This window comes from Vombatus ursinus, unplaced genomic scaffold, assembly GCF_900497805.2.
Source record: "Vombatus ursinus unplaced genomic scaffold, bare-nosed wombat genome assembly UNPS02014778.1, whole genome shotgun sequence".
NCBI classification, from domain to species: Eukaryota; Metazoa; Chordata; class Mammalia; order Diprotodontia; family Vombatidae; genus Vombatus; species Vombatus ursinus.
In genome coordinates this window covers 40083196-40108263 of record NW_020954556.1, presented here as the reverse complement: position 1 = coordinate 40108263, position 25068 = coordinate 40083196, and the positions used below count along the sequence as shown (strand labels likewise).

At 34.5% G+C, this 25068-nt stretch overlaps 1 pseudogene; it reads right to left on the bottom strand.

Annotated features, from left to right (window-relative positions):
• Positions 1–509: 509 nt before the first annotated feature.
• The window catches only part of LOC114045162, an 89116-nt pseudogene continuing 64557 nt past the window's right edge, over positions 510–25068 (bottom strand).

Sequence of the window (25068 nt, the reverse complement as noted above, 5' to 3'; positions counted from 1 at the left end):
AGAAGCCTCTTGATAAGGGTGAAAAAACAGAGTAAAAAAGCTGACTTGAAGCTTAACATTTAAAACACTAAGATCTGGTCAACTGGTTCCATCATTTTCTAGCATCTATAATAGAGGGAAATAAAATGGAAGGAGCATCAGATTTTATATTCTTAAGTTCAAAGATCAGTGCTGATAGAAAATGCTGTCATGAAATTAATTGCTTGCTCCTTGGAAGGAAAACTATGGAAAATCTGGACAGCATACTAAAAAGCAAAGATATCTACCTTGTTGACAATGGTCCATGTAATCAAATTTGTTGTTTTTTCAATAATAATACATGACTGTGAGAATTGGACTATAAGGAAAGCTGAGTGACACAGAATAAATTCTTTTGAATTGTGGTTCCAGAGAAAATTTTTGAGAGTCCCCTAGAAAGCATGGAGATCAAATCAGGCAATACTTAAAAAAATTAATTTAGCCTATTAACTGGAAGGTCAAGTATTAAAACTAAAGTTTAAATACTTTGGTCACATGATGAGAAGATAGGACTTATTGGACAGGACCCTAATTTGGGGAAAGATCGAAGTCAAAAGGAGAGATGATGGAAGAGAACAAGATGGATAAATATTGTCATTCCTTGTTGGTCCCAATGTTAAGTGATGTTTCCTCATGAACAAATTCTAGCCCCCACTCTGAAAGGTATTTGCTGTAAACTTGGCACTGACATGGCCATACATTCCTGAATGAACCAAGAGATGCTTCTGAAGGCTGGAGTACTCAGCAAAGGCATGACCACAGCCTTCAGCCTCACAGAGAAATGGCTTCTTACCTTTGTGAACTCAGAAGTGGTTCTTTAGCTTCCCAGTGGTGGTGAATTGCATTCCACATTCTAGCTCAGGACACACAAAGGGCTTCTCCCATTGTGAGTTACCATGTACACTTTCAGTTTCTGAAGCACATAAAACTTTTGCCACAACTTTCAATTAGGCAAATAGAAGAAAGGTCATTCCTGTGAGCTTTTAGGTAGTATCTGAAATATGTTGGCCACATAAATGTCTGATCACATCCCTCCCTCAACTGTGTGCTAAAGCCTCTTTTCTTCTTGAAAAACATGAGGGGAGGCCCAGAGTCTTTGGGCTGCCCATCAGTTATACCAAGCTGAAAATTTTCTTACTTGCTACTGTCTTTGGCACTCTTTTTTATTAATAAATTTATTTATTTTTAGTTTTCAACATTTACTTCCAAAGATTTTGAGTTCCAAATTTTCACTCCATCTCATGCCTCTCCCCACCTCAAGATGGCATGCATTCTGAATACCCCTTCCCCTAACCTGTCTTCCCTTCTATTTCTCCCCCCCTTTCTCTTATCCTGTTCCCCTTCTATTTTCCTGTAGGGCAGGATAGATTTCTGTACCCCATTTCCTGTATTTCTTGTTTCCCAGTTGCATGTGAAAACATTTTTTTAAAGATGTGTTTTTAAAACTTTGGGTTCCAAATTCTCTCCCTTCCTCCCGCCCCACCCACCCTCATTGAAAAGGCAAGCAACTCAATATAAGTTATACATGTGCAGTTATGCAAAACACTTCCAGAGTAGACATGCTGTGAAAAATGAACTCTATTTCCCTTAATCCTATCCTGCCCCCCATTTATTCTATTCTTTCTTTTGACCCTGTCCCTCCTCAGAAGTATTTGCTTCTGATTACTCCCTTTCCAACCTGCCCTCCTCTCTATCATCCTCCTACTCTGTTGTCCCCTTCCCCCATATTTTCCTGTAGGGTAAGACAGATTTCCATATGCAATTGAGTGTGTATATTATTCCCTCCTTAAGTCAAATCCTATGAGAATAAGATTCACTCATTCCCTCTCACTTTCCCCACTTCCCCTGCACTGTGAGAGCCTTTTCTTTTCTATGATAATTTACCCCATTCTACCTCTCCCTTTCTACTTCTCCTAGTATAATCCTCTCTCACCCCTTAATTTTATTCTCCAGATATGACCCCTTCATCTTCAATTCTCCCTGTGCCATCGACCGATCTATCTATCTATCTATCTATCTATCTATCTATCTACATACACACATACATATATATTTTCCCTCCAACTACCCTAATACTGACAAAGGTCTCATGAGTTTCAAATATCATCTTTCCATGCAGGAATGTAAACAGTTCAACCTTAATAAGTCTCTTATGATTTCTCTTTCCTGTCTACCTCTTCATGTTCCACTTGAGTCTTGTATTTGAAAGTCAAATTTCTATTCAGCTCTGGTCTTTTCATCAAGAATGCTTGAAAGTCCTCTATTTCTCTGAATGACCATTTTTCCCCTGAAGGATTACACTCAGTTTTGCTGGGAAGGTGATTCTTGGTTGTAATTCTATCTCCTTTGCCCTCCAGAATATTATATTCCATACCCTCTGGTCCCTTAACATAGAAGGTGCTAAATCTTGTTATCCTGATTGTATTTCCACAATACTTGAATCATTTCTTTCTGGCTGCTTGTAATATATTCTCCTTGACCTGGGAACTCTGGAATTTGGCTACAATATTCCTAGGAGTTTTCATTTAAGGATCTTTTTCAGGAGGTGTTCAGTGGATTCTTTCAATTTCTATTTTGTCCTCTGGTTCTAAAATATCAGGGCAGTTTTCCTTGATCATTTCTTGAAAGATGATGTCTAGGCTCTTTTTTTTTTTGATCATGGCTTTCAGATAGTCCAATAATTTTTAAATTCTCTCTCCTGGATCTATTTTCCAGGTCAGTTGTTTTCCCAATGAGATATTTCACATTGTTTTCTAATTTTTCATTCTTTTTGATTTCTTTTACAGTGTCTTGATTTCTCATATAGTCACTAGCTTCCAATTGCACTATTCTAATTTTTAAGGGAGTATTTTCTTCAGTAATCTTTTGGACTTCCTTTTCCATTTGGCCAATTTTGCTTTTTAGGGCATTCTTCTCCTCATTGGCTTTTTGGACCTCTTTTGCCATTTGGGTTAGGCTATTTTTTAAGGTGTCATTTTCTTCAGTATTTTTTGGGTCTCTTTTAGCAAACTGTTGACTTGTTTTTCATGATTTTCTTGCATCACTCTCATTTCTCTTCCCAGTTTTTCCTCTACTTCTCTTACCTGCTTCTCAAAATCCCTTTTCAGTTCTTCCAAGTCCTGGGACTGATTCATATTTTTCTTGGAGGGTTTGGATGTAGGAGCTTTGACTTTGTTGTCTTCCTCTGGTTGTATGTTTTGATCTTCATTGTCACCAAAGTAAGTTAATATAGTCTGACTCTTTTTGCACTGCTTACTTATGATCCCAGCCAATTACTTAAGTTTTAAACTCTTTGTTAAGGTAAGAGTCTGCTTCCAATGTGGAGAATGTACTGTCCCAGGCTTTGGGGGTTTGTACAGTTGTTTTCAGAGGTACTTCTAGGGACCTGAAAATTTTCAGTTTTTCCAAGGTGGTATGATAAGGGGAGAGGTGTTTCCTCTCCATTGCCACAACAAGCTCCTCCATTCCAGAACTCCTCCTTGCCCCAGGACCACCCCTCAGAACTGTGGCCCAGATCCCAGCACAGGCAAAGCAAGAGATTCCTGCCTCAGCACTGGCAAAAAGATCCCTGCAATTCCCCTCTGATGAGGCACTTGAATCCCCTTCAGTCTGTGGACTGGAAGCTCAGAAGGCAGACGTTGCCCCAGGCCTCACTGGAGACTTGTGGCTGAGACCTAGCTTCTCTCTCTCACTGCAGTCATAGACTTCCCACTGACCTTCTAAGTTGTCTTTGGCGTTCATGGGTTGAGAAGTCTGGAAACCACCACAACTGTCTGGGATTCAGCCCTCCAAGGCCTGCTCCAGGTTCACTGCAACCTGTGTGCCCATGCTGAACTGCACTCCTCTCTCAGCCCAGCACAATACACCTTTCTGATCAACCATCCACGTTGTCTTGGGCTAGAAATTTGTTTCACTCTATCTTTTTGTGGGTTCTGCTGCTTTAGAATTTGTTTAGAGCCATTTTTTACAGGTATTTGGAGGGGTTTGTGGGAGAGCTCAAGCATTTCACTGCACCATCTTGGCTTTGCCCTCTGTCTTTGGCACCTTTTGCCAGCTGTGCCTGAGTAGTAGCTATCAGACTGTCATGGGACAACTCCTGAATCTAGATGAACCATGACATACTGGTGTCAGCATTATCACTAGAGAGAAAGTCATTCCCAAAATCCTCTGCCTCATCCTGAACAAACAATAAATGCTCAGCTGAGGAGAAAAAGGCCTGCTTTTCTTAGGTTAAGAATGATAAATGAAATTGGTTGGTTGTTGTCCTTTTTTCTCAAGAGGACCAAAATGACATCACTATACTAGAGTCAAGTTACAGTGTATGTGAATGTGGCTGATCAGACTAATACAAGCTTGGAATGTTCTACCACAAGTCAGGCACAAGTAAGCCATATGAATATTTTGGGTGGATTCTCTAAGTTTCTATATCTTGCATTTCTTTTGAGCTAGTTCAATTCTGCTTTGATGAAATGAAGTATTGTCACTTGGATGAAAGTCTTACAACAAGTGAGGAGACTCCAGAGTTGACAAAAATCTCAAGGGACTTCTGTATGATGTATGCCTTGTTTCTTATCTGTCAGGGCCCAGGTTCACTTGAAAGTTTTGCAACACAGCAGAGGAAGGGACCTCTTCACAGGAGTTGGTAGAATTTGAAGTATCATCTAGTAACATGAGCTGGCAGTATTCTGAGGTCTCAATAGGAGGCAACAGGAAGAGATTCTTTAGGTTCAGATTCCACCTGACCCTATCCCAATGATGTGGATATGTTCTGAAAAAATTGGAGCAGCAGCTCTGATTTGAACTCTAAATCATCTCATAGCCTTGACTCAGATTCCAAATCATGTAACTGTTAAGAAGAGTTACAAAGCTTAACTCAGAGTCAATTACAACCTCCAGTTATTCTCATATTTTCCTACAGAGTACAATTATCTCCTTGTAGTTAAATTGTTCTGGGAAGTCCATCAAATAACCTTCTCCTTCTGGGTAGCTGGCTGTCTCTGATCACTAATTCTGTCTAGAAGTGGGGCTTTGGGCTCCTACTGGCCACTATTTTAACCAAATAAATTTGACTGAGAGACTATCCATAACCATTGATCCATATATCTATTTCATCATTATTACAAAATTTTCATAATAATAATTGGCAGACAAATTGAAGGCATGATTTCTGAAAGTATTAATGAGAAAAGGCAAATTATTTCTAACAATATTTTATAGTAGAGCATTCCAAAATCACAAAATTGATTGAAATTAGAGCAAATACATAATCTGATTTTTTTGTTTGTTGACTATGAAGAATACTTGAATGGAGCAAAAGAACATCAAGAGATAGAAGATGGATGGTGACACCCAGAGAGAAGGCCAGTTTGGCTCAGTTGCAGAGTGTGAGTGGGGTATAAATCTCAAAAGGTAGATTGGAGCAAGTTTTTAAATGGGTTAAGCAATAAGTGAACAAGCACAAAACAGAGGAGTTTATCCTTGGTTCTAAAGGCATTAGGAAGTCAGTGAAGTTTATTAAGTACAAAAGTGACATAGATAGTTCAATGCTTAAGAAAAAATCACTTAGCACATTGGTAGAGGAATAATTAGAATGGGTAAAGATTTCTGACAAGAAAACCAATAAGGAGGCTGCTGTAATAACTTAGTCAAAGGGTGATGAGGACCTGAACTATTGTAGCTATATGAGGAGAAAGAAGGGGTATAATAAGATATATATTGCCAAAGCAGAAATAACAATATATATTGCTGAAGTAGAAATAACAATATTTATTTTTAATTATTTTTGTATGTATTTCATTAGATAATTCCCAATTACATTTGATTTTTTTTAACAATCTTTTTTATACTTTTGAGTTCCAAAACTTTTCTGTCCTTCCTCCACTTCCCCCATCCTTGAGAAGGCAAGCAATTTAATTTTGATTATACATGTGAGGTCATGAAAAACATGTCCATATTAGCCATGTTGCAAAAGAAAACACAAATTATAAAATAATAAAAATAAAGATATTTAAAAGAAATATATTTCAATCTACATGCAGAATTCATCGGTTTTCTCTCTGGAGGTGGATAACATTTTTCACCATGGGGTTTTGGAATTTTCTTGGATCATTTTCTTGATCAGAGTAGCTAAGTCTTTCACAATTGATCATCCTTACAATATTGTTGGTACTATGTACAATGTTCTCTTCGTTCTGCTCACTTCACTCAACATCAGTTCATATAAATCTTTCCAGGCTTTTCTGAAATCATCCTGCTTCTTATTTCTTATACCACAATAGTATCTCATCATAGTTATAGTACAACTTGTTCAGCCATTTCTGAATTAATGGGTATCCCCTCAATTTACAATTATTTGCCAACACAAAAATAACTGCTATAAATATTTTTGCACATATAGGTCCTTTTCATTTTTTCTTTGATCTCTTCGGGATATAGACTTAGCAGTAATATTGCTTGGTCAAAGACCAAGTTATATAGACCTTTGGGCATAGATCCAAATTGCTCTCCAAAATGGTTCACAACTCCACCAGTACATTAGTGTCCCAATTTTTCCATGTCATGTACAGCATTTATTATTTTACTTTTCTGTCATGTTATCCAATTTGACAGGTTTGAGTTGGTATCTCAAATTTTTTTTAAATATGCATTTCTCAAACTATAAGTGATTTAGATAATTTTAATGTGACTACTGATAGCTTTGATTTCTTCCTCTGAAAACTGACTATTCATAGCTGTTGACCATTTATCAACTGGGGAATGGGTCTCTCTCTCTCTCTTTCTTTCTTTCTCTCTCTCTCTTTCTTTACAAACTTGGCTCAGTTGCATATATATTTGAGAAATGAAGCCTTTTTCAGAAGAACAAAACAAAAACTTATTGATTTTTTCCCCCTAGTTTATTGTGTTCCTTCTACATTTGGCTGCATTAGTTTTGTTTGTACAAAAAGTTTTTCTTTTTAATTTTTAAATTCCCTAAGTGATGGGCAATCACTTTATTTCCAATTCTTTGTTACAACAAAAACACAAAGCTAATTATTTTCTCTATAGGGCTAGGTCAAGAGTAAACTGAAATAATGAGAAGTATATATGACTAATGAATTCACATGAAATTAAAGCCTGATTTGCTCACGTCAAAATAGAAAAAAAATACAGTGTTTTTTTCTTCTCCACAATAAAAAATCCTAATATACTCCCAGTTAAATCTTTCACAATATACAATGCCTGAAAGTTGTTAAACAAATCAACATTAAAATGTAATTCTGAAATATATTACATGTAGTTTTATATTCTAGTATTTTCCTGTATGTCAAAAGAAAGGACCTTTGTATACTAATGAAGTATCAATATGACAATGTTTTTTGTTGTTGTTGTGAGGTATGTAATTGTCATATATATGTATGTGTGCATGTGCATATATACACATGTGTGTCTATATATAATATATGTACATGTGTAGCTATATATATACCATATATGTATGTGTGTATATGTATATGCATATATATAGTCTGTGTATGTCTATCTGTCTGTCTGTCTATCTATCTATCTATCTATCTATCTATCTATCTATCTATCTATCTATCTAAATTGTCCACCTGGAATAAATGCTCATTTATCCAAATTCTTTTTTTATTTGAAGGTCATTCAAGTTAGAAGAGGAACTAAAATTTTTTGTTCTTGACCCAAAATGGCAGAAGTAGGAGCAAATAGAATTAGATAAAAGTAATATGGGCTGCCTTAAGGAACCTCTCCTCCTCACTGGATGTCTTAAGGCAAAATTCAAGTGACTAGAGTTTTGAGAAATGATGGAGATAGCATTATTATTAAGGTAAGAGTTGGACAACAATAAAGTTTTATTTTATTTTAAAATGTGAAACTTATGCTTATATTGGAGTAATGCAAATCATGGCAAGATTTTGCCCTTAGGCCATAGTTTGGTGACCCCTGGGCTAGATGGCCTCTGAGGTTCAGTCTGACTCTGAAGGTCTGTGATTCTGTTTGTTCTTTTGTTCAAGCTATTCAAGTAGTTCTGAATACATATAACTGTGTTAATCATCCAGACCACATCTCTTTGTATTTTTCACTGCAAAAAGCAATAAACTTACATATATTTTTTGTATTTTTATTTTATAAATATATTTTATAAAATCTCTTTGTAATGTACCTGCAAAACCCATTGATCTATCATCCTAGGAATTTCATAAAAATGGGGAATATTTCCACATCTGACATTAAACTACCTTGTATCTGTTTATGATCAAGTAGTTCTGTAGTTTTTAATCATCATTTCTGTCTGTGGATGTTCAATTATTCTTATAATTTTGATAGGAATTGAAGTCAGGAATTGGCTTGTGGTTTGTATATTCCATTCTGTTCCTTTTTTTTTAGATAGCATAAGTTTGGTCTCATACTAGCTAAATTTGTGTTTGTTCAATCTTCTTGTTATGCAATATCAGTGTTCTAGTTAGTTTTTTATGAGGAAATTAAAATCATTCAATATCATTTAGTAATTGTTTTTGTTCTCTAATTGACCCTATTCTGTATTATTGTCCCATTTTGTATGATGGCTTAAGTCACATTTCTCCATTCTTGAGTTAATCTTAGGAATGCAGTTTTCATCCCAAGTTAGTTTAAAGCTATAATTAAAAGGGAATGCTCTTTTCACTCATATTATCAGCCCCTGGGACATCTTCTTGTTGTCTGTAAGCCCCAACCAGCTTATCACGGTGACATCCCCCAAAAGACATGTCATCTGTCCTTGCCTGTATTTATGCAGTTATTAGAGATTTGATCTCCTCACAGAGAACAGCAAGACTAGTGGTACTGATCCCCTAGCAAAGATTACAAGAGGGAGATGTGTCTTACAAACCAATTAACATTCCTTAATTGTTAGAAAGGGGCATGATTGGCCACACCTGAAGGTCAACCCACTTTTCTTCATATAGCCAATTGTACTGTTCTACAAGATACCCTTATTTCCTGCTTTTCACTAAGGACCCCTTCCCTTCTCATTGGAGTTCCTGATCTTACTGGGTTTGCCACTCTGACCCACTTTGTTAACAGTTATATACATCACTGTTAATAAACTGATTTGGCTAAGAGTATGTACCTTAGCTTGCCTTTTTTAAAATTTTATGATAATTGAGTCAATCAAGTAGTCAACCTAATTAATTATCAACATATTCCAGTCTTTCTACTTTCATCATGTAAGAATATCTTTATTAAATCAATCAGTCAATCAATCAATCAATCAAAGGCATTAGCATAATGCATGATATGTCAAGCTTTGTGACTCTTCCATAAAATGGCAAGCCAGTTCTGTGCCCAGCATTCACTCAAGTGCATAGCAGTATAGAAAAGAGAACATTTTTTCAGATAAGGACCTGAGAAAAGAATACTTGGGGAGGGGGGAGATGAATAGATATGCTATGTTGTCTCTACAACAGCGAACAACTTTGTGAACTGTGAAGATTTTTTGGTAAGAGACTTCTCATCACTCTCCTAGCAGCATCCCAGGAATAGCCATGATTGGCAGCAATACCTATATTAGCTGATAGGGGCCAATGGTAAATTCCAAGAAAAGGCAGCTTTAGGACTCTACAAGGAGCCCAGAATAAGTGCTATCCCTAAGTGGAACATCTTGAAGGCTTGGCAAAGAGGCTTCAGAAGCTGAGTAACTACCTTTGCTGCATATGCTTTAAGCATGAGCCAACCATTCCTTGAACTTATCAATTTGTGGAAGTTTTCAGGGGGATTGTTTTATTCCAAATTTCCTTACTGTAACAGCTTAGTAAATATTTCTTTCAAAAATTAATTAAATGTGGCTGATTAATAGATATCAACTGATAATTGGGGTATGGAGAAGAACCCTGGTAAGGGCTTATGAGCTAATACCTTTTGAAAGACACATCTTAGATAATTAATGTCCCCTAGAATTCCAACAAGAGATATATTAACTTCTTCCTGAGGTCTCTACCTCCTGTGACCAGTGGGAGGTGGGAAAGTGCCACTGAAGCATATGAAAGTTTATTATGAAAAACAAAACAAAATTTATTCAAACAGAACAAAATGCTGCCTTAACATCTCTCTTCAAAGAAAGTGTCTCCCATGTATATATAGAAGTGACTATAAAAGTGAACTTTAATTTGGATCCAGGTTTAAAGAGGAGGAGAGTTATTGGAATAGTCTTTAGGAAATTATAAACTTCCTTCAATGGCTTCAAATATTCCCGGAAACAAAGTCTTAACTTAAAAAAAAAAACAACTTGACTTAACTTTTTAATATTAGCATTTGATAGTGTCACCGCATAAACTGAAAATGAATTGCATACAGAAGGCAATGTTGTGAGCAATTTTAACATATAATAAATGAGTAACATAGAATAAAAATAAAAGTAACAGACATCATTCTGGAAATGTATAATAGTAAAAGAATATGGTCTAATGATGGTATAGACTAAGTAGTAGACAATATTAGCATTGTATCTGTAATTTTGGGAAAGGGAAGAAAGCCAAGGTTGGGTGGCCTCAGTGGAAAACATTCTCCTAATATTTTGACATTTTCTCCTTCTGTACAGACTTTTAAAATATTTTGTATAATTATATATGATAATCCTTTTTTTAATTTCATTGTTATAGCATCAAATCAGCAGGGGAAATGGTTTATTTTATTTTGATTGTATTGGTATGGCCTTGCAATTAAATATTTAATAAATCTATACTCATGTTTTTCTTCTATTTATTCATTTGAAAGGTATGTCATGTCATATATATCTTGGCAGGTCACTTCCAACATTTTCAATGCATTTTGTTTTTATTTTTAATATTCTCTTTGTATTGTTCTTCCTACTTTTCCAATATAATTGTTAATAATAAATTATTGGTGATTATTTCTCACTTTCTAAGCAAACCAGAATAGTATGCAAAAATAAAGGTAACCTTATACACAGTATGGTAATGTTTATTCCATTAATTTATATTTATATTTTTTGGGATCCCTATAGTCATCAATTTTATATATGTATGTGTATATATATATATATATATATACTATATATATCTATGTATCTATGTATATATGTATATTCTAATTATTATTTGCTAAGGAAAGCTTTCAGTATTTCCTTATTATATATAATCACTGCCCTTAATTTCACATAAAGTTTTTAGTCATGCTAAGGAATACTTATTTCATATATATGGTTAAAGAGTTTACATTAATTATAAATGAATTCTGCATTTTTAACAGGTTTGCTCTATATCTATTGCTGAAATCATATGATTTTTATTTGTTTTTATAATTAATATGATTTATTATTCAATTTATTTTCTAATGTGGAACTATTCTTGCATTTCTGATGTAAATTCAATTTAGTTCTATTGTATATTTTGGATATATTGCTATAATCTCTTTGCCATTATTTTATTTCCTGTGCATCTCAGAGTTTATTAGTAATATTATACTGCTGTTCTTCTTTATGCTTTTTAATTCCTTGGTATGACAAATATATATATATATATATGTGTGTGTGTGTGTGTGTATGTATGTATATGTATATGTATATATATATATATATATATATATATTCCTTACTGAAATTGCTTTATAGGGACTTCTGGAAGTCAAGATGGTGGAGTAAGCAGTAAACCCCTGTAGTTCTCCCATATTCACCTCCAAACAACCATAAATTAGCCCCCCAGAAAAATTACTGGAACAGTGGAACCAGTAGAAAGACAAGGTGAAACAGTGTTTAGTCTGGGATACCTGGAGAATCATCAAGAAAGGTCCATATCACTTAGGTAAAAGGGGGCCATGGATCCAAGACAGGAAGCACCCCAGCAAGCCAGCAGCAAGCCCCATCTCAGCAAACCAGTGGGAGATCCTGATCCCTAGTGGGAAATGCCAATACCAGCACCCCCATGTACCTTACCATAGTCAGGGGAATCAACAGACTCTAGTTAGGAGAACCACCCCATGCTTCAGTGTAGCTCCCCCTTCCCCATGTAGAAATACCCCATTTTGCCTCAGCACAGGCTAGACACTACCACTGAGTTCCCAGCTCAGCATCAGGTAAGCTGCCAGATCCCAACAGCCTCCAGCAACCAGCACCTGAGGCCCAAGAGAACAAAGCCAGTGACCAGGCCCCTGGTACCCAGTGCAAGAAAGTTTGGACAGTGCCCCCTGTGCTCCAGAAGGAAAGCTCAACTTCAAAAGCCACAAATGAAGCCCAAAGATGAGCAAGAAGCAAACATTGATCATAGAAAGTTAATATGGTAACAGGGAAGGTCAAAACACAAACTCAGAAGAGGACAACATTTTCAACATACCAATACCTGAAACCTCAAAGGGAAATATGAATTGGTCTCAAGCCCAAAAGGCTTTCTTGGAAGTGCTCAAGAAGGATTTTAAAAGTTAAATAAGAGAAGTAGAAGAAAAATTGGAAAAAGAAATGAGAGGTAGGCAAGACAGAGTCAAGAGGAAGGACAAAAATCCACTGAAGAAAACAACTCCTTATAAAGTAGAATTGACCAAATGAAAAAGGAGGCAAAAAAGCTAATTGAAGAAAATAATTCCTTAAAAATTATAATTGGTCAAGTGGAACCTAGTGATTCCATGAGACATCAAGAGTCAGTCAAACAAAATCAAAAGAAAGAAAAATAGAATAAAATGCAAAATAACTCATTGGAAAAATAACTGATCTGAAAAAAAGATCCAGGAGAGATAATTTCAGAATTATTGGACTACTTGAAAGCCAGGATGAAAAAAAGATCATGCAAAGCATCTTTTGAGAAATTATCAAGGAAGACTGCCCTGATATCCTAGAACCAGAGAGTAAAATAATAATTGGAATAATACATTGATCACCTCCTGAAACAGATCTGAAAATGAAAACTCTTAAGGAATATTATAGCTAAATTCCAGAATTATCTGGTGAAGAAGAGAATACTGCAAGCAGCCAGAAAAAAAACAATTAAAATATCATGAAACCACAGGCAGGATTATGCAGGACCTAGGAGCTTCTACATTAAAGAATCAGAAGCTTGGAATACAATATTCCAGAAAGCAAAGGAGCTTGGATTACAACCAAGATTCAACTAGCCAGCAAAACTAAGCATAATTTTTCAAATGAAAATATGGACACACAATTAAAAAAGGAACTTTCAATCATTCCTGATGAGAAGGCCAGGGCTGAATAGAAAATTTGATCATTAAATATAAGACTCAAGAGAAGCACAAACAAGTAAACAGGAAAGAAAAAAAAAATTCAGTTCAGTAAGGCAAAACTGTTTACATTCCTACATGGGAACGTGATACTTGTAACTCTTGAGAACTGTATCTTCATTAGGACAGTTAGAAGGGGTATACATAGAGAAAGGGTGCGGATATAACTTAACTTTGATATGATGATAAAGAAATTAATTACGGGTGGAAAATGATTTTATTGGCAGAAGTGGAAAGGGGAAACAAAATAAGGTAAATTACATCACAAGAAGAAGCAAAAATACTTATTGCATTAGAGGGTAAGAAGGGGGTGTGGTGGACATTGTTTGAATCTTACTCATCCTGAAATTGGCTCAAATAGGGAATAACATACACATACAGTTGGTTATAGAAATCTATCTTAACCTACAGGGAAATAGGAGGAGAAAGGGGAAAGAAAAGGGTAGGGGGATGATGGAAGGGCAGATTGAAAGAATCAGTGGTCAGAAGCAAAACAGTGGTGAGGAGGGAAAGGGTGGAAGGAGAAAGAAAAGTATTAATGGGATGGGGAGAAGTAAGATGGAAAGAAAGACAGAGTTAATAATCATAAGAGTGAATGTAAATGGGATGAATTCTCCCATAAAACACAAGAGGATAGCAGAGTAGATTAAAAACCATAAGATTACAATATGTTGTTTACAAGAAACACATTTAAAGTAGAAAGATACTGAGCAAAGGTAAAAGGCTAGAGAAGAATATATAAAGTTTCAGCTGAAGGAAAAAAAAGCAGGGGAAGTAATCCTTATCTCAGACAAAGCAAAAACAAAAATAGATCTAATTAAAATAGAAAAGGGAAGAAACTATGTCTTGCTAAAAGATACCATAGACAAACAAGTAATAACAATATTAAACATGTATGCACCAAGTGATATAGCATTCAGATTTTTAGAGAAGGAGTTAAGTGTGTTACAGGAAGAAATAGACTGTAAACCTTTACCAGTGGGGGACATCAACCTCTGCCTCTCAAAACTAGATGAATTTATCCACAAAATAAACAAAAAGAAAGAAGATAAGGAGGTGAATGGAATTTTTAAAAAGTTAGACATGATGGACTATTAAGGTAAAAAAAAAACACCTCATAACCCAATGGAGAAAGGCAGAAATATTAAATGCATCCTTTTCAGATCATGATGTAATAAAAATTACATGTAATAAATGGCAATGAAAAAATAGACTAAAAGTTAATGGGAGACTAATCTAAGCCTAAAGAATGAGTGCGACAAGCAGCAAATCATAGAAACAATCAATGACTTCATTAAAGACAATGACAAAAATGAGACAAATATCAAAACTAATGAGATGCAGTCAAAACAGTTCTTAAGGGAAAATTTATATCTCTAACTGCTTACATAAATAAAATAGAAGAAGAGGAAATCAATGAATTGGGCATGTAATTTTAAAAAAAAGGTTAAAAAAAGAACAAATTAAAAACACCCAAATAAATACTAAGTTAGAAATTCTGAAAATAAAAGGAGTGATTAATAAAACCAAAATTAAGAGAACTATTAAACTAATAAATAAAAGAACTAATTTTATGAAAAACAATAAAATAGATAAACCTTTTGTTAATTTGATTAAAAAAGAACAAAACCAACTTATCAATATCAAACAATTAAAATGAATTCCCTACAAATGAAGTTAAAACTAAAACAATAATTAGAGCTATTTTGCCCAACAATAAGACAATAAATTTGAAAGTCTAAGTGAAATGGATAAGTATTTACAAAAATATAAATTTCCTAGATTAACATATGAGGAAATAAAATACTTTAAAAACCCCATTTCAGAAAAAAGAAATTGAAAAAGCCATCAATGAATGCCCTAAGAAAAAATCTCTATGACCACATGGATTTCCAAGTGAATTCTACCAAACATTTAAAGAACAATTAATTCCAATACTATATAAACTATTTGGAAAAATAGGCAAAGAAGGAGTCCTACCAAATTCTTTTTATGATATAAATATGGTGGTGATGCCTAAGTCAAGAAGAGCCAAAAATAGAAAGAAAATAACAGACCAATTTCCTTAATGAATATTGATGAAAAATTTTAAATAAAATATTAACAAATGGATTAGAGCAGTTTGTCAGGAGGACAAAACATTATGAGGAGGTGTGATTTATACCAGGAATGTAAGGCTGGTTTATTATTAAAAAATTAGCAGCATAATTGGCCATATCAATAAAAGAACTAAGAGAAATCATATGATTATCTGAACAGATGTAGAAAAAGCTTAGATAAAATACAACACCCATTCCTATTACAAACACTAGAGAGAATAGGAATAAATGGAATTTTCCTTAAAATGATAAGTAGCATCTACCTAAAAACATCAGCATGCATTATATGCAATGGGGATAAGTAAGAAGCATTTCCAATAAGATCAGGGTTAAACAAGGATGTTCATTATCACCACTATTATTCAATATTGTACTTGAAATGTTAGCTTTAGCAATAAGAGAAGAAAATAATGAAGGAATTAGAATAGGCAATGCAGAAACAAAGATATTACTCTTTGCAGATGATATGACAGTATACTTAGAGAATCCTAGAGAATCAACTAAAAAACTACTTGAAATAATTAGCACTTTTAATAAAGTTGTAGGACACAAAACAAACCCACAGAGATCATCAGAATTTCTATATGTTACTAACAAAGGCCAGCAGCCAGAGACAGAAACAGAAATTCCATTTAAACTTACTGTATACAATATAAAACATTTGGGAGTCTACCTGCCAAGACAAACCCAAGAATTACATGAACACAGTTACAAAACATTTTTCACACAAATAAAGTCAGATCAAAATAATTAAACAAATATCAGTTGCTTGTCAGTAGGCTGAGATAATATAATAAAAATGACAATTCTACCTAAATTAGTTTACTTATTCAGTGCCATACAATTAAACTCCCCCCAAAATTATCTTATAGAGCTAGAAAAAATAATAACAAAAATCATCCAGAAGAACAAAAGAACCAGAATATCATAGAAATTAATGAAAAGAAATGCAATGTAAGGTGGCCTAGCCATACCAAATTGAAAACTATATTATAAGGGAGCAATCATCAAAACTACTCGATACTGGTTAAGAAATAGAATGGTGGATCAGGGGAACACATTAGGTACACAAGACACAGTAGTCAATGATTATAGTAATCTCTTGTTTGATAAACCCAAAGACTCCAGCTTCTGGGATAAAGACTCACTATTTGACAAAAACTGCTGGGACAACTGGAAAATAGTATGGAAGAAACTAGGCATGGTCCAGCACTTTATACTTTATACCAAGATGAAGTCAAAAGGGGTACACAATTTAGATATGAATACTGATACTATAAGTAAGTTAGGAGAATAAGGAATAATTTATCTGTCAGATCTATAGAGAATAGAAGAATTTGTGACCAAACAAGAGATAGAGAATATTATGAAATGCAAAATGGATAATTTTGATTACATTAAATTAAAAAGGTTTTGCACAAATGAAGTCAATGTAACCAGGATTAGAAGGGAATCAGAAAGCTGGGAAACAATTTTTACAGCCAGTTTCTCTGATAAAGCCCTCATGTCTATATATATACATATATATATATATATATATATATATGTATACACGCACACATAAAACTGAGTCAAAATTATAAGAAAACAAGTCATTCACCAATTTATAAATGGTCAAAGGATATGAACAGGCAGTTTTCAGATAAAGATATTAAAGCTATCTATGGTCATATGAAAAAATGCTCTAAATCACTAATGATTAGAGAAATGCAAATTAAAATAACTCTGAGGTACCACATCACTCTTATCAGATTGGCTAATATGACAAAGCAAGAAAATGATAAATGTTGGAGAAGATATGGGAAAATATGAATACTAATGCATTGTTGGTGGAGTCTGAACTGATCCAACCATTCTGGAGAGCAATTTGGAACTATGCCCAAAGGGAGATCAAACTGTGAATATCTTTTGATCCAGGAATACTACTCTTGGTCTGTATGCCAAAGAGATCATAAAAAAGGGAAAAGTACCCTCATGCACAAATATTAACAACAGCTCTTTTGTGGTGGCCAAGAACTGGAAATTGAGGGCATGTGCATAAATTGGGGAATGGCTGAACTAGTTGTGGCATATGAATATAATGGAATAATATTTTTCCTTAAGAAATGATGAAGGAACAGCTAGGTGATACAATAGATAGAGCACCAGCTCTGAAGTCAGGAGGACCTGAGTTCAAATCCAGCTTCAGACACTTGACACTTACTAGCTGTGTGATCCTGGTCAAGTCACTTAACCCCATTGCCTAGCCAAAAGAAATGAAGAACAGGCAGACTTCAGAAAAACCTGGAAAGGCCTATATGAACTCATGATGAGTGAAGTGAGCAGAACCAGGAGAACATCATACACTGTAACAGTAACATTGTGTGATGACCAACTTTGATTGACTTAGTTTTAAAAAAAATAAAGAAGGCTTTACAAGAGATGGCATGTTGAACATCTTTGGGATAAGAACTATGCCATGAATTGACATAAAAAGACATATTCCCCTTTTTGTCAATTCCAACACTGTGGTACAGGCTTAGTGGTAAATTCCTCACTATGATTTCCTTCCAGACATTCAAGACCAAGAAGTTTCTTGCAAAGGAGTTGAAGCAAAATCTTCAGTGTATCTGCATGAAATTATACAATAAAAATAGTTGCAACTCCATGAAAAGACACTGGAGAAAGTCTAAGCTGGAGTTATACAGAACACATTCTGCTTGATAACATGCATTGTCCAGAAACCTCACTATGTGACCAACCCAGATAAAAATAAATGCAACTGGCCTCCCACCCTGGAAACTGTTTGCTAGGGACTGCTGGCAGGGTGGGAGTACTTAAAGAAACTTAATTTTTAGGAGAATACTCCTGACCTTTGTCATGCATTGTGTTGATTTCATCATCATCATCATCATCATCATCATCATCATCATCATATAACTAGTATTTATATAGATCTCTGTTTGTGCCAAGCACTGTACCAAGTGTGTTATAAATATTATAACATTTGATTCTCACAGAAATCCTTATTATCCCTTTTTAGAGATGAGGAAACTGAGGTTAAGTGACTTCTAACAGTCATTTAACATTAGAACAACAAATATGTTTACAATATTTCAACTATTATCCTGTGTATTACACTTTCTGTAGTAATTGTATGCCTTAAATTGCACTTTGGAAGTCAGTTTCAATTTTAAATAAGGTGTTGGGCTTAGAATTGAGAAGACCTGGGTTTGAATGCTACTTCAAACATTATCCTGCACATGTTACTATGTATAGTTACTATGAATGTATTTACTCACCTACAAAAGAGGAAAAATAAACTCTTTACAAGATGGCTGTGAATGTAATGGGATGACATTGATGTCAGTCACTCTTCATCATTAAATGGAGATCAAATAGAAAAGCCTTTGAAAACCCTAAAGTAAAGTCTATCAAGTAGATGACCTCAGGCTGGCTCTGTGAAAATCAAAGACATAGTGAGAGTTAACTGTTCATCTACAGCTTATTTTGCTGAAAGGATTAGTCATCTTAGTCCCTTCTTCTTTAGGATACTGTTGATATTGACAGTGCACAGAGCCTGACATATAGTAAGCAGTTTATAAATACTTGTTGACAGACTGCATGACTGAAAACTTCATGTATAGAATATTCCTTTTTGGAACTAGCCTGTCTGTAGGTGAAATACACACATGTATGTAAACATATATGTATGTATATTTACTATAAATGTATATGTGTGTATAAAATGTGATGAATATGTAGTTCTGTGATGAATGGCTTCTTATTTAAAAAAAATAAGATAGAAACAGTTAACAAACATAAGCAATATAAAATTTCATGGTTATGCAAAGATTCTGTGATTCTTCTGCTAGGAAACAGCTGGTGTTGGAACTTTCTCCAATTGACTTGATCTGTCAGTCCCAGAAAGTTGCTTGAAACATAGAAAGGGTCAATGAATTGCTCAGGGTCATATAGCTAGTAAGTATCAGAGGTAAGATTTGAATCCAGATCTTTCTAGCTCTAAACCGAGTATTCCAGTCCCAGAGGAATAGTGACTTTCTCTATCAAATTACATAGTTATTCATTGACAGGATGCAGAGAAAAGGAAGAAGCTTATTTGACTGCTATATGCTTCAATATCTTTCTCAACTACAAAATGATAGACATTTATTCACATCAAATCTCAATGTATCAGAAAAAAAGTTCTAGTCTCAGGCAACGTTGAAATTGTTTGTTTTTTTTCTAGCAAAATCTGATGTTATATAATGAAATTCAAAAATAATAAGCAAAAGAGGCCAGGCAATAACTTGGACCTTACTGTAAAAAAGATTTGACTTTATGGGGGTTATTTACATGGGGCTTGACAGTAAATTACTTTGAATTCCTCAAATCCATGTGCCAAACAACTTTTTATTAAATAGCAATAGGGTTTGGAAAACCAAGGGCTTTATATTCCTAGATGGAAAGCATTTTTAATTATATATAACTCAGAATATGACATATTTTTGTCAATCAATTGATTCAAAAATCAAAAATTTTGAGATAATTTGAGAGAGTCCATAAATCATCAATATAAAAGAGCCCTGGGTTTGGAATGTGACTTCTTTCCAAACAAATTTCCTGTTCTAGCTCCATGACCTTGACCAAGATGTTTTACTTTTCAAACCTATTTTCTCACCTACAAAATACAGGTAAATAAACCTTGCATTCTCTATCTCAAAGGACTGTTGTTGAATTAGATAATATATGTAGAAGGTGTTGTAGACCTTAAAATACTCCATAAATTTGAAGCATTACTAGTAATATACCCTCTCTGCAAGCACAAAAGCCATCTGTGACATCCAGGATTGCTTCATGGAGTTGAGCAGGAAAGAACTCAATACATGAAGAATTTAAGACGTATTTCAATCTTTTCAATACGTCCATTAAGTGTAGCCATTGACACCAAAAGGATTCTAATAAGATGTGTTTATCTGTATCTGGTCTAATTTGGTATACTGTAGTGGATGGCACCCAAACTTGTCAGAACACCTGGATTAAGATCCCATTTTCAATATTTTCTAGTTACATGACCAGGAGCAAATTAGTTCCTCAGAGCCTCAATTTTCTGTAAAATGGAGATACTATTCCTAGTTTCTCACAAAATTGTTGTGAAGTTCAAAAGAGATATTATATGCAAAGAATTTTGCAAATAATAATTATACATTTACCAATTAGTGTTCACCCCTGGTATATTTCAAAGTGTCTAGGGGCTATAGACCATGGTTATATATTTCTTTTTTCATAAATAGTATTTTCCCAATTATATTTAAAGATAGTTTTCAACATTCACTTTTTAAAAGATTTTGAGTTCCAATATTTTTCTCCCACCCTCCTTACAATCACCTCCCCAGGATGGCAAACAATCTGGTATTGGTTACAGATGTGCAATCATGTAAACATATTTCAATACTAATCATGTTGCGAAATAAGAAACAGAATAAAATGGAAAGGCCACACACACAAAAAGAATGAAAAATAGTATGCTTCGACTCTGCATTCTGACTCCATATTTCCTTCTCTGGATGTGGATAGCATTTTCTATCATGAGTCTTTTGGAATTGCCTAAGAACATTGTATGACTGAGAACAGCTAAGTCTATCAAAGTTGATCATCACACAATATTGGTGTTACTATGTGCAATGTTCTCCTGGTTGGGCTCCCTTCACGCACTCTCAGTTTGTGTAAGTCTTGCCAGATTTTTTTTCTGAAATCCACCTGCTCACCATTTCTTAAAGCACAATAGTATTCCATTACATTCATGTACCACAACTTGTTTATCCATTCCTTAATTGTTGGGCATCCTCTCAATTTCCAATTTTTTGCCACCACAAAAAGAGCTTCTATAAATATTTTTGTACATGCAGGTCTTCTTCTCCTTTTTTTATGATTTCTTTTTGGGGTAAAGACCTACCAGTTTTATAGATGGATCAAAGGAATTGCACAGTTTGATTGCCCCTGGTGCATAGTTCCAAATTGGTCTCCAGAAGGGTTGGATCAGTTCACAACTCAACAACAAGGCATTAATGTCTCAATTATCCCACATCTTCTCCAATGTTTATCATTTTCCTTTTCTGTCATATTAGCCAATTTAATAAGTGAGAGGTAGTACCTCAGAGTTGTTTTAATTAGCATTTCTCTAATAAATAGTTATTTAGAGCATTTCTCATGACTATAGATAGCTTTAATTTCTCCCTCTAAAAACTTCCTGTTTATATCCTTTGACCATTTATCAATTGGGAAATGATTTGTATTCTTATAAATTTGACTCAGTTCTCTATATATTTGAGAAATGAGGCCTTTATCAGAAAAACTCACTGTAAAAATTATTTCCCTGCTTTCTGCTTTCCTTCTAATCTTTGTTGTGTTAGTTTTGTTTGTGCAGAAAACATTTTAGTTTAATGTAATCAAAATTATCCATTTTGCATTACATAATGTTCTCTATCTCTTGTTCATCATAAATTCTTCCCTTCTCCACAGATTTCCCAGTTATATCATTCCTTGCTCTCCTAATTTGCTTATGATATTACCATTTATGTCTAAATCATATACCCATTTTGACCTTATTTTGGTATACAGTGTAAGATATGGGTACATGCCTGGTTTCTGCCACATTATTTTCCAGTTTTCCCAGTTTTTGTTAAATAGTGAGTTCTTATCCCAGGAACTGGAGTCTTTGGATTTATCAAACAGTAGATCACTATAGTCATTTACTACTGTGCTTTATGTCCCTAATCTATTCCACTGATCCACCACTCTATTTTTTATCAAGTACCAAAAAGCTTTGATGATTGCAGATTTGTAGTATAGTTTGAGATCTAGTACAGTTAGGCTACCTTCCTTTATATTTTTTTCCCACTAATTCCATAGGCAGTTATTTCTAAATGATACCAGGTATCTTTGTCTATTTCAGGATTCAAATAAATATCCTTATATTCAAAGTATTAGCATATAAATTTCAGTGCCTGATCAATTCCTTTGAACCATCTTGTCTGCTGTTTAATCTCTAAAAAAACAAGAGGCAATACTGTATCCTGTGGATTGCATTGTGGTGATCAGACAGATGCATCCTTATTATCTTTCTTCGCTAATTCTATTAAGCCAAATTAATATAAAGATTTGTTTTCTGGGCCTCAAAATTTTCAAACCAGCATCTAAATATTGTGACATTATGAGATGCATCCAAAAAGCAAATATTTAAATTCATTTTAAATAAGCCACACACTTAAATTTCTTAGGTTTTTCTCATTTCCCTCCTAGCTGCAGGAATATAGGATTCCCCTAATATTCTCCAGGAAACTCATTATTGGGAAAGTATCATCCCATAAACCTTGGTACTCCACCTCCTCACCACTCTCTGATGGAGGGTAGAGACATGAATTCTAAAACCTCCATTCAATGAAGAAGCTGAGCTCACAGATCCCATTTCTTACCTGGCTCAACTTTGAGAGTTTTCTGATTTCTCCTCCTTGTCCCTGGGTTTGGTAATTGCACCTAGACCCCATTCCCCTTGTTCTTCAGCTTCCTTTTCTATGTTATCTTCCCCTATTGGATTCTAAGCACCTTGAGGGCAGAGATTTTTTTTTTTATTCCTACATAGTGCTCAGCACAGTACCTGACAAGTAATGGACACTTAATAAATTGTTATTGATTATTGACTTAATTTCTATGCTGTTATGCTGTATTTTAGTGAGATACTATTATGTATAGTGTTGAACTTGAAGAGAATAATAGTTCACATTGATACAGCATTTGAGTTTGCAAAGGGCTATATGATTTTGAGTCTCAAAGCAATACTGTGAGCTATTATTATCCTTGTGTCAATGATGCAAAAACTGAGGCTCAGAATGGTTGAATGACTTACCCAGGGTCAAATAGCTAGTATCTGAGGCAGGATTTGAACTGAGGTCTTCCTCATTCCAAATAAAATGCTTTGCTCACTATGACAAAAGGAACTGGATTTAAACTTTGCACTCATCAGCATATCACCACTCTCAGATGCATTTTAGTCGTCTGTAAAGTTGGTATCATACCTAGACAGCACCTACCTCACAGAATTGTTACGTTCCTTGAATCAGATAATATTTCCAAATTACTTTGCAGTTTAAGGAGCTATGATAGCAGTTATTATTGTTTCTCAATGTGATATGCTCCAAAAAGATCTCCTTTTCTGAAATTAAACCCATGGTGTTTTTCAAATGTGCAAAACTATAATATTTGGATCTTGGTAGTTGAACAGTCCCACAACTCCATCCCATATTTTGGGTAAATGATTTGTATAATCTTTTTTTTCTTTTTATACCAAATGTTCATGCCTCAACTGTTTGTTCTCTAGTCATATGTGAGTACATAAGTCACTTAATCTCTTAGCCTCAGTTTTCATCTAAGTTGAGGAAAATTCTATATATGGAGAGAGAAGAGAAGCAGAAACTTTGCAAAACTTAAATTTCTATATAAATGCTAGCTATTAGTATTATTACTAATGCTGCTGCTGCTGCTGCTGCTGCTGCTGCTGCTGCTGCTGCTGCTACTACTACTACTACTACTACTGATACTACTACTCTACTACTGTAATTATACAAGCAATATGAAGAAAGTTGTACAATTTGAAAATATGCACATGCGTAACATCCTTATGAAAATGCACTGATGGTATTTGATAGGCAATAAGGTATAATGCACAAGTGCCAGTTTTTTAAAATATTCTCTCCACCATTATAATATGATTTTTTTTTAGGTCAGGTACAATTTTTTGTATTTCTCTGTATTGCTAACACATGACACAGTGCATGGCACAAAGTTACCACTCAATAAATGCTTTTCAATTTACCTTACTTGATTGATTTGGAATCAGAGTTCTGAGCTCTAAATCCTACTTTGACTATTTACTTTCTTATGTGACTATAAAAGTATTCCTTCACCCTCCTTTTCTTAATTTTAATCTACAAAATAAGAGAAATGGATTAGTTAACTCCTTGAAGTCTCTTTTAGCTTTAAATCTATGATCCTGTACCTAGATCTTTTAACAAATAGTATAAATAGCTCTGTCAAAACCAGGTTTAATCTTATCCTACCTGGAAATTGGGGAAAGCAGGACCTTTAGACCTCTTGTGTTGGAAACAGCATGGTCTAGTGAAAACAGTTTGAGTCTGATCATTGGACATGCACTTGTTAGGTTTGACCATGAGCAAGTCACTTACAATCTTTTAGCCCAATTTCTTCTGTAAAATTAAGATATATGAGGATTCATTGGGTCAGAATTAAACTGGTGACACTGAGTTAACTTGCTAAGTGAATAATATTGGGGAAACTCCTCTTGATGCCAATGAGTAGTCACAGAGTGAAATAATTTGTGAATATCAGCAGGTAATAGCTGATCCATAGCAATAACAATTAATTGTGTGACCCTGCATTTACTGGGCTAAGAGAACTCTGAAAGTGACATCATCTCCTTGAAAGTGACTCACACTTAATGAAGAAAAGAAAGAAAATCAAACTTATCCAAAGTCACCGAAAAGCCATTTCACTGACTTGGTGTGTGGAAGAAATGATAATCCATTTTGTATTTTAGAAAGACAAGGATTTTGTAACGAAATAGAGTACAGAATGCACCATTACCATACATTGTTGTTGAAATGTATTTCCCTGGTGGTTTGGGCCAAAAAAGTATAAAATTGAGATAGAAAATAAAACAGGTGATGCTACAGACAGA